Raw genomic sequence first — 11,550 nt, 5'->3', positions numbered from 1 at the left:
TGTATTATTATTGTCATTTGACATATGAGGGAAATTGAGGCTTAGAAAGTGATCAAGTATTTTAACTATATTCTTATTAGCCAGTGAAAGGCCAGAACTTGAACTTAGATTTTTTTGTTCTACTAAGGGGAGTACAAAGAAGAATAAGATATAATCTTTGCCTTTAAGAAGCATAAAATCTGTGACCAGAAATCTAATGGGGGTGTCATAGGACCAGCAATCTCGCCATTTTTTAATCAGTAGAAGTATATATGTAGATAGACATATGCAAAAATAGATACAAGGTGATTTTATTAGATACTGGCAGCTGGAGGCTTCAGGAAAGACTTCCCAGAACTTGAGCTGACTTTTTTGGGGGGAAAAAAGTGATTTTAAGATGTGGAGGTGAGGAAATGCATGGAGGATGGCCTCTGGAAAAAAGGTATAGAGAAAAAATGGGATGCCTTTCATAGGTTGTAACGAGCTGTCGTCTCCAGAAGCTGCTGGATCGCTCTCTGGGAAGAGATCTGCTGTGTCTACTCAAATCTCTCAGACAGATTCTTCTTCCTGTAACGAACCGTTGTCTCCAGGCAGTTGCTGTTAACTCTTGTCCAAAGAAGTGACTTCCCTTCCTGCAGAGAGCCCCGTCAAGCCTGATGCAATTCAGAGAGTCTTCTTCTATCTCTGAGAGTCCTCTTTTATTCTCCCAGAGAATGGGCGTGGGATAATGCAAGGGCTTCTGGGAAGAACCACCCCAGCCAATGAGCTTTCCCCCTCTATCAAGTCAACCTGAGTTCTCACCTTGTAATTGTCCAGAAAACCTCAGTTCTCACTTAGTAATCCTAACATCTCCCCCTTTCTTTTGATTTAGAACATAGGACAGTCATGACCTTGAAACATAAATCCATCAATATGGGAAGTATTACAGATAATTACATAAATTACATAAGCACATAGTAACATAGTAACGTAACACATGCTAGAAGTATATAACATAATCATAAATTGAAAATTTATAAATGTCCATAAGTCCATTGTCCATTAGTCTCATCTTGTGTGAGGAAGTCCAATGATTCCTGCTGATTTTAAAGTTCTTTAACAGTCTTTTTATTATCCATGCTCTTTCGGTGTAAGATGTTTCTTAGATCTTCTCCTTTATTTTGAGGTCTTTCTCTTTTTCTGTCTCTCTCTGGTGGACAAGGCGAATATGACTCGTTGGCACCCATCTGATTCCTTCTCCTGCTGAAGAAATACAAGCAAACCCTCTCCCCCAGGCAGTTAACCTATCTGGTCCCTTCCATTCACCACTTTCTGGATCTCTCCACATCACCTGGCGATTATCTAAGGACAGTGGAGATGCTCTCACTGGACACTGCCCTTCTGGTGGGTTATAAAACCTGTCTGCTGGAGCCAGCGCATCTTTGTCAATTTATAAATTATATATTTAAATATATATTATGACATCTTTGTCAAAAATTAGAAAATTAATGGTATAGAGAACTAAATTTAGAAGTTCCCTAGGGCTACCTGTGGCTCCCCCTTTCTTTTGCATCCAGGCACAGTAGGCTTGACCATTTCACCTTCTGAGAGTGCCTACAAAACAGTGTCCATCCATACACTGATGTGGGAGACTGGAGAACGTGTATCTAATATCCCAGTCACTAACACAGGCAGACAACGTGTGATTTATCAACCAGGAGAAGTAGTAGCATCAGGCTTATTGTTACGGACCCCTAATAAGCAACCTAGTGATAGTCGCCTAGATTTTGACTCCAATGAACAAAATCCAGGAATATATTGGACAGCAGCTGTGACAGCTGACCGACCTATGCTTACTATTTATATAAACGGAATACCATTTGAAGGATTGGTAGACACGGGTGCAGATCGTACAGTTATTAGAGGTGTCAATTGGCCCGTTCACTGGCCAAAGATTAAAGCAGACACCTATATGTCTGGGGTGGGAGGATCAATAGCAGCAGAAGTTAGTGCTAGGCCTTTGAGATGGGTATTTGAAGGAGAAACAGGAGCTTTTACTCCTTTTGTGGTTGAAAAAATCCCCATCAATCTGTGGGGAAGAGACATTTTACAGCAGATAGGATTACAAATAAGCACTTCGGCTTTTTAGGCAGGGCTGCTGTTGAAGGCCTACCTGCACTTTCACCAGTTCCTATTCAGTGGAAGACTGATTCACCAGTGTGGGTAGAACAGTGGCCCTTAAGAAGTGATAAAATTCAGGCCTTATTAGACATAGTGCAAGAACAACTTGACCAAGGACACTTGCGGCCTTCTCTAAGTCCTTGGAATTCCCCAGTATTTGTGGTGAAAAAGAAATCTGGAAAATGGAGGATGATAACTGATCTAAGAAGAGTAAATGAACAGATGGAAACTATGGGAACTCTTCAGCCTGGACTTCCATCTCCTACTCAGTTGCCAAGAGAATGGCCTCTATGGGTTATAGACATTAAGGATTGTTTCTATTCTATTCCTCTAGATAAGGAGGATATGAAAAGATTTGCTTTTTCAGTGCCTAGTGTTAATTTGGCTGAGCCTTATAAAAGATATGAATGGACAGTTTTGCCACAGGGAATGAAAAACAGCCCTACTATGTGCCAAATGTATGTTGCAGCTGCTCTTGCTCCAGTAAGAAAAGCCTTTCCAAAAGTAATATTGTTACATTATATGGATGATATTTTGGGATGTGCACCTGAGGAACAAATGTTAGAGGCATGTCTACAAAGGACCATGGAAACATTAAAGTACTACAAACTGCATATAGCTACAGAAAAAATTCAAAGACATGCTCCTTTTCAATATTTAGGATATGAAGTATATCCTAAGACACTCACAGTACAAAAGCTTTCTTTAAGAACAGAGAAGTTGAACACCTTAAATGATTTTCAAAAATTAATAGGAGATATCCAATGGATGCGTCCAGTGTTAGGCTTAACTACCAATCAACTACAACCACTATATGACATTTTAAGGGGAGACAGTGCTTTAAATTCACCACGCCAGCTTACAAAAGAAGCACAAAAGGCTTTGAGAGAAGTTGAACTGGCTTTATCCAATGTGGTTGAAAGAGTCACTCAAAAACCCTTGGAAATATCAGTTTTTGCTACAAAAGAGGCACCCACAGCAGTCCTTCACCAAGGAGACAGAGTGATTGAGTGGGTGAACCTCCCAGCACAACCAGAACAAAGCCTTACACCTTACCCAGTGCTTGTGGCTAGGATTTTATTAAAGGCTATTAAGAGAGTAACACAATTATCTGGGATAAGTCCTGAAAAAATATACACATTCTATACTAACGCACAGATTAATGTATGCTGTGAGACCATCCCAGAATGGCAAATTTTATTAGCCACCGCTCCAAATTTTGCACATGGATCTCCATTAAAGATTACCCGGCTACTACATAATTGGCGATGGATTTTTGAAGAAAAGGTTTCTAAGGTTCCTCTTAAAGGACCAACAATCTTTACAGATGCCTCCAAAGAAAATATTTGTGCCATATACTCTCATGATTTAACCATAAAGAGAGTAATCAGGACTCCTTTTCAATCCACTCAACAGAATGAATTATTTGCTATCATGCTAGCTCTCACTTATTACCCAGGAGACGTAAATATAATTACTGATTCAGCCTATTCAGTAGGTGTAGTACAAAGAATTGCCACAGCCCAAATAAAATTTGCAGCCTCCAATATTTATCAGCTCTTTAAGGAACTTCAAGAGCAAGTGAGAAAACATCCAGGCAAGATTTATATCTTGCATGTCCACTCACATAGTGGACTTCCAGGTCCCATTTTTGATGGAAATTCAAAGGCAGATAGCCTTCTAACCATGTTAGCCAGTAGTCCTTTATTTCAGGAAGCACAAGAATCTCATTCTAAATATCATCAGGCTGCTCGAGCTTTACGTTTACAATTTGGAATCACAAGAGAGGAAGCTAGGAGCATAGTAAAAAGCTGTACAGCTTGTCTTCCTTTCCACGCTCCTACACTCCCTCCAGGGAAGAATCCTCGTGGTTTGAGACCCAATGAAATCTGGCAAATGGATGTGACCCATTATAAATCTTTTGGTCGTCTATCTTTTATTCATGTTGTGGTAGACACCTTTTCAGGATTCACATTTGCAATGCCAGCAGCAAAAGAGACAGCCCGAGTGGTCACTGAATTCCTTATACAGGCTTTTGCAATTATGGGTGTGCCACAAGCAATAAAAACAGACAATGGACCTGCATATACGTCCAAACATTTTACACACTTTTGTGCACAGTATAAGATTTTACATACCACGGGCATACCCTTTAATCCTCAAGGGCAGGCAATAGTAGAGAGAAGAAACAGAGATATTAAGACACTCCTCCAAAAACAAAAGAAAGGGGGAGCCACAGGTAGCCCTAGGGAACTTCTAAATTTAGTTCTCTATACCATTAATTTTCTAATTTTTGACAAAGATGCACTGGCTCCGGCAGACAGGTTTTATAACCCACCAGAAGGGCAGTGTCCAGTGCGAGCAGCTCCACTGTCCTTAGATAATCGCCAGGTGATGTGGAGAGATCCAGAAAGTGGTGAATGGAAGGGACCAGATAGGTTAACTGCCTGGGGGAGAGGGTTTGCTTGTATTTCTTCAGCAGGAGAAGGAATCAGATGGGTGCCAACGAGTCATATTCGCCTTGTCCATCAGAGAGAGACAGAAAAAGAGAAAGGCCTCAAAATAAAGGAGAAGATCTAAGAAACATCTGACACTGAAAGAGCATGGATAATAAGAAGACTGTTAAAGAACTTTAAAAACCAGCAGGAATCATTGGACTTCCTCACACAAGATGAGACTAATGGACAATGGACTTATGGACATTTATAAATTTTCAATTTATGATTATGTTATATACTTCTAGCATGTGTTACGTTACTATGTTACTATGTGCTTATGTAATTTATGTAATTATCTGTAATACTTCCCATATTGATGGATTTATGTTTCAAGGTCATGACTGTCCTATGTTCTAAATCAAAAGAAAGGGGGAGATGTTAGGATTACTAAGTGAGAACTCAGGTTGTCTGGATGGTGACAAGGTGAGAATTCAGGTTTTCTGGACAATTACAAGGTGAGAACTCAGGTTGACTTGATAGAGGGGGCAAGCTCATTGGCTGGGGTGGTTCTTCCCAGAAGCCCTTGCATTATCCCACGCCCATTCTCTGGGAGGATAAAAAGAGACAGCATTGGGCGCAAAGAGCAGATCGGCCTGGAGAAGGATAAGAGCTGGAGGAGATTCAGAGCCAGGATTCAAGAAGGAAGACTCTCTGCATTACATCAGGCCTGACGGAGCTCTCTGCAGGAAGGGAAGTCACTTCTAAGGACAAGAGTTAACAGCAACTGCCTGGAGACAACGGTTCACTACAGGAAGAAGAATCTGTCTAAGAGATTTGAGTAGACACAGCAGATCTCTTCCCAGAGAGTAATCCGGCAGCTTCTAGAGACGACAGCTCGCTACAATTGGCGCCCAACGTGGGGCAAGGACTTTTGCTTATTCTGACAAGAAGAGCTAGACCAGACCTTTGCAATTTGGCGCCCGAACAGGGACAGACACAGTCCTGATTCCAGTGGAAAAGCTTCCGATCTAGATCTCAGTCTCTCTGACCCAGAACCGTGAGTAACGAGGAAACTTTGTTAAAGATTAAGTGAGCGTGCTAATAGATAAATAAGGAACTTAACTTGTTAAGGGCTAAACCAGGAATCTCTTATAGCTGAAATGGGGCAGATGTTAGCTATATTCAATCCCTGGACCTCAGCCGACTCAACCTCAGCCCCAGACGCAACCTCAGCTCCATTCAGGAGTGGTACTATAGAGAGTATAATCAACATAATTGAGGAGCAGAGTTTACTTGTAACCTGGGTACAGATTGCTAAACTCTTGGCTGCATTAAGACGCACATCCCCTTGGTTCTTAGAGGAAGAAAAGATAGATGTAGATAAATGGAAGCTAGTGGGATATGAAATGAAAGAATTTCAAGCAAAAAATGGGCCTCGTTCAATTTCTGCAGAAGTATTTTATATCTACAACATAGTTCAATTAGCCTTAAACTATCAAGCAAGTTGTAGGAGAAGGAAAAGTTCTAAAAATGAACAGAGGAGGAAGTGTGAGGAAAAAAGGAAAGATCAAGATCTATCCCTAGACCAAGAGGATTTAAATGAGGAATTATGGTATGATTCTCTTGAAGAAGCTTCAACCCTGCCTAGAGAACAGATTATTGACAGGCCCACATCAACCCCACCTTCAGAGATGGAGGAAGAAAGAGGGGAAGAGGCAGAAACACAAACAGAATTGCCTGTGAAGAAGCCTAAGCCTATGACAAGATTAGAAAAAGCATTGGTTAAAGCTAAGAGAGAAGGACAGGATATAAGTGATTTTATACATGCATATCCTGTGATTGAAGAGATTGACTCTGTAGGTAAAAAAAGGAGAAGATATGCACCTTTAGATTTGAATAAAATTAAGGATTTGAAAAAAGGTTGTACCCTTTATGGGGCTACATCAGCTTATGTCAAAATGTTACTAGATGGTTTGTCTTATGAAGTCCTAACCCCGAATGATTGGAAATCCATAGCAAGGACATGTCTGGAACCTGGAGAAAATTTATTATGGCTTGCGGAATTTCATGAATTATGTAAAATTCAAGTCAGATGCAATTTGGAAATAGGAGTTAACACACAATTCACTTTTGAGCACTTAGCTGGTGAAGGTCAATATGGAGAGAATTCGGAACAGATTAATTATACCATGACAATATATGAACAAATTGCTAAGGCTGCAATAAAAGCTTGGGGTGTCCTTCCTGGACAGAAAGATCGTGGAGAGGCTTTCACTAAAATACAGCAAGGTCCCAATGAACCTTTTGCAGATTTTGTGGGACGTTTGCAAACTGCTGTCAAAAGAACTATTGGAGAAAATTCAGCTACAGAAATAATGACCAGACATCTGGCTAAGGAAAATGCCAATGAGATTTGCAAAAGAATTATATGGGGATTAGACAAAGATGCTCCTTTAGAGGAGATCATAAGACGCTGTGCTACAGTGGGAACAAATGCTTTTTACACCCGGACAATGATGAATGTGGAAAGACAGGGTCCCTCCTGGCAAGGGCCTTTTAGAGAAACTCGGCGATGTTTTCAATGTGGAAAAATTGGGCATCTAAGAGCTCAGTGTAGATATGGAGATACAGTGAGAAGACAGGGTGAGAGAAGACCTAAAACTCCATGTCCAAAATGTCACAAGGGCCTCCACTGGGCCTCCGAATGTAGATTGACACAGGGAAATGACAGGTGGGGCCCAGCTTCAGCCCCCCAAGTGGGGCATGATGGCAGCCGAGGTTACATCCAGAGAATTTTAAGACACGATCAATCAGCCAAAAGGCAATCAGATGGAAGAAAGGGATTGAAATTAGGAAAAATAGAGTTGTGTGCAGTAGAGACTACCGAGATACTCCCTGGAGAAGTGAAATCTGTTCCTGTTGAGCCTATGGATCCTTTGCCTCCAGGCAGTTGCTGTTAACTCTTGTCCTTAGAAGTGACTTCCCTTCCTGCAGAGAGCCCCGTCAAGCCTGATGCAATAAATAAATGATCCAGGTTTATAAATAAATTGACAAATTTATAATTTATATAATGATATATATATAATTTATATAATTATATATATAATAAATAAATAAATTTTCTCCAGGTTCCAGGCATATCCTTGCTATGGATTTCCAATCATTCGGGGTTAGGACTTCATAAGACAAACCATCTAGTAACATTTTGACATAAGCTGATGTAGTCCCATAAAGGGTACAACCTTTTTTTAAATCTTTAATTTTATTCAAATCTAAAGGTGCATATCTTCTCATTTTATGACCTACAGAATCAATATTTTCAATCACAGGATATGCATGTATAAAATCACTTATATCCTGTCCTTCTCTCTTAGCTTTAACCAATGCTTTTTCTAATCTTGTCATAGGCTTAGGCTGCTTCACAGGCAATTCTGTTTGTGTTTCTGCCTCTTCCTCTCCTCCTTCTTGCTCCACCCATGAAGGGTTAATTGAGGGAGGAGATGGGAGGTGCTCCTGTTGCTCAGAATTGTACTTAACTTCATTGTTATCTGATTCATCCTTTTCACCTAGTTTAGTTGACACTTCCCCATTTTGCTCCTTCATCTCTTCCTTTAGAATAACATTGTTTAAAGCCAATTGGATTACATTGTATATATGAATTGTATCTTTGGAAATTGAGTTTGGCCTGGAATTGTAGTGTTCACCTAATTGCTTTCCTACTAATTCCCATTCATCTGGATCCAATTCTTCTTCCAGAGAAAAAGAAGGACATATAACCTTCACAGTTCTTAAAAGTTCAGTAATCTCCTCTAAAATTATAATCAATCCTTGGCTTTTCATAACCTTGATGATGCTCTCTAAACATTTTCCTTGAACAGAAGGTGTTTGCCCCATTTCAGCTATAAGAGATTCCTGGTTTAGTCCTTAACAAGTTCCTTATTTATCTATTAGCACACTCACTTAATCTTTAACAAAGTTTCCTCGTTACTCACGGTTCTGGGTCAGAGAGACTGAGATCTGGATGGGAGGCTTTTCCACTGGAATCAGGACCGTATCTGTCCCTGTTCGGGCGCCAAATTGCGAAGGTCTGGTCTAGCTCCTCTTGTCAGGATAAGCAAAAGTCCTTGCCCCACGTTGGGCGCCAATTGTAACGAGCTGTCGTCTCCAGAAGCTGCTGGATCGCTCTCTGGGAAGAGATCTGCTGTGTCTACTCAAATCTCTCAGACAGATTCTTCTTCCTGTAACGAACCGTTGTCTCCAGGCAGTTGCTGTTAACTCTTGTCCAAAGAAGTGACTTCCCTTCCTGCAGAGAGCCCCGTCAAGCCTGATGCAATTCAGAGAGTCTTCTTCTATCTCTGAGAGTCCTCTTTTATTCTCCCAGAGAATGGGCGTGGGATAATGCAAGGGCTTCTGGGAAGAACCACCCCAGCCAATGAGCTTTCCCCCTCTATCAAGTCAACCTGAGTTCTCACCTTGTAATTGTCCAGAAAACCTCAGTTCTCACTTAGTAATCCTAACATCAGGTGGAAGAGTACAAAGGCCTGTTTGACTTACACACAGAAAACATGAAGAAAATTAATCTGTAAGGTAGCTAGAAGGAAAGGTTTGGGGTCATGTTGCGAAAGACTTTATAAAACAAAGAAGTCTATAGGTCATCTTGAAGAAAATTGGGAAGCAATGGAAATCACGGAGTAGGGGAGTGATGTGGTCAGTTTAGGAAAATCATTTTGGTAGCTGTACGGATCAAATGATTGGGATTATCAGGATGTCTTCAAATATCTGAAATGCTGTTTTATGGAAGAAGGGTTACAGTCATATTATATAACCTTAAATGGGAGAACAAGGACTAATTCAGGGTTGGTGAAACATGGATGACGTGGTTGCCTCCAGAGATAGTGAGTTCCTCTCTCTTGAGGTCTTTAAGCAAGGTCTGGATAACCATTTGTTTGGGATGTTGTCTCTGAGGTCTCTTCCAAGTTTGAAATTCTGCAAAATAAATGTGAGCTAGAGCTGGAGAGTGGAGGGTCTTTAATGCCAGACCAAGAAATCTGTGAATTATCCTGTATGCTACAGGGAACCATCATGGTGAAGTGGAATGATTATTGGACATAGAGTCAGGAAAGAAAGGACACAAACCTAGCTTCTGGCTCTGTGAGCAAAGTCACTTAATCCCTCTGAGCTGCAATTTCTTGTCTATAAAGCAGGGATTATACTACTTGTATTATCTTCACCAAAACATTAGTATGAGAAAAAATGAATTACTATAACACAGAGAGCATTTGTGAACTTTAAAGTAGCATGCAAATATAAATTATTACATATATTCATTAGGAACATGAATTCTTTTTTTAAAAAAGCATTTATTTTAGGTAATGGAGTAGACAAAGTACTGGGCCTGGAGTCAGTGAGTTCAAAATTGGACTGAGGCACTAGTTTTGTGAAACTGGACAAGTCACTTAAACTTTGCTCCTCAGCAATAAAATAAAAATATTAATAGCACCCACCACCCAGATTTATTGTGAGGATCAAATATAATGTACTGTAGGACACTTAGCACAATGCCCAGCACATAACAGGTACTAAAATCAATACTCCTTTCCTCCCTCCCTCTCTTCCTTCTTTCCTTTTCTCTTTCCTTTCCTTCCTTATTTCCTTCCTTCCTTCCCTTCCTCCTTCATTTCTTTCTTCCTTTCTTCTTTCCTTTTTTATGTCCTTCTTTCCTTCCTTCCTTCCATCCTTCTCACACCAGCAAAGCCAATTCCCGTTGGTTATGTTTAAAAATGTAGGTTATACAATTTGAATTCATACATCTTTGGTCAGGAAATGGTCCTCTGGAATTTTGGTTGGTAATTCAATTGGTCAGAGTTTAGTCTTTCCAAGTTGTTTTACTTTATAAGGTTGTTATTATTGTTACTGTCTCTCTTCACTTCATTCTACATCAGCTCATACGAATCTTCCTAGTTTCTGCTGAAAGTGTCCATTGTGTCATTTCTTATTGAATAATCCATTACATTTGTAAATGAGGCAGGTAGCTGGCACAGTGGATAGAATACCAGACCTACAGTCAGCCTCAGATTCAGCCTCAGATACTTACTAGCCTTATGGTTCTGGGCAAGGTACTTCACCCTATTTGCCTCAGCTTCCTCATCTGTAAAATGAGAAGGAAATAGCAAACTACTTCAGTATCCTTGCCAAGAAAACCCCCCCCAAAAGTCACAAAGAGTCAAGACATGGAGGAAATGACTAACATAACACACACTTATAAGTAGGGGGGAACCACTTTAGTTTCAAGTGTTTTGAAAAGAGTTGCTATAAATATTTTTGTACATATTTATCTTTTTCCTCTTTCTTTGCTCTCTTTGGGGTAAGATCTAGGAGTGGTAATGCAGAATTAAAAGGTATATCAAATTTAGTTATTTTGGAGACTTTATAAAATGGCTGGATCACAACACATTAATGTGACTTTTCTTATCTTTGCCAATCTGATGGGTCTGAAGTGAAACCTCAGGTTGGGAGGACTTTTATTTGTATTTCTCTAACTAAAAGTGATTTGGAACATTTTTCCATTTCAATTTTACTTTTTCATCTATCTATCTTATCTATCCTTTATTTGATCATGAACTCTTCCCCAAACCATGGATCAGAAAGGTAATTTCTTCCTTGGTCTTCTCTTTGCTTATAGTTACTTTTTTACATCATATCCAGGTGGAGTTTATCTTGGTATATCTTGGTGTAAGATATTTGTCTCTACTTAATTTCTGCCAGACTACTTTCTAATTTTTCCAGGTTTTTGTCAAATACTGAATAGGAATTAATGCTGTCTGGATAAATTGTCGTGGTCTAAGCCCTCCATCTCTTTCTGCCTCAGAGTCCTCATCTGTAAAATGAGTACTTCTTGACTCAAAGAGCAGTATGCTAGCTACTCCCCCATCCAACTCCCTGTTGTAATAATGACATCTATCTCCGAGCTATT

The sequence above is a fragment of the Sminthopsis crassicaudata genome, chromosome 3, assembly GCF_048593235.1.
Source record: "Sminthopsis crassicaudata isolate SCR6 chromosome 3, ASM4859323v1, whole genome shotgun sequence".
NCBI classification, from domain to species: domain Eukaryota; kingdom Metazoa; phylum Chordata; class Mammalia; order Dasyuromorphia; family Dasyuridae; genus Sminthopsis; species Sminthopsis crassicaudata.
Note: the sequence above shows the minus strand (reverse complement) of the source record.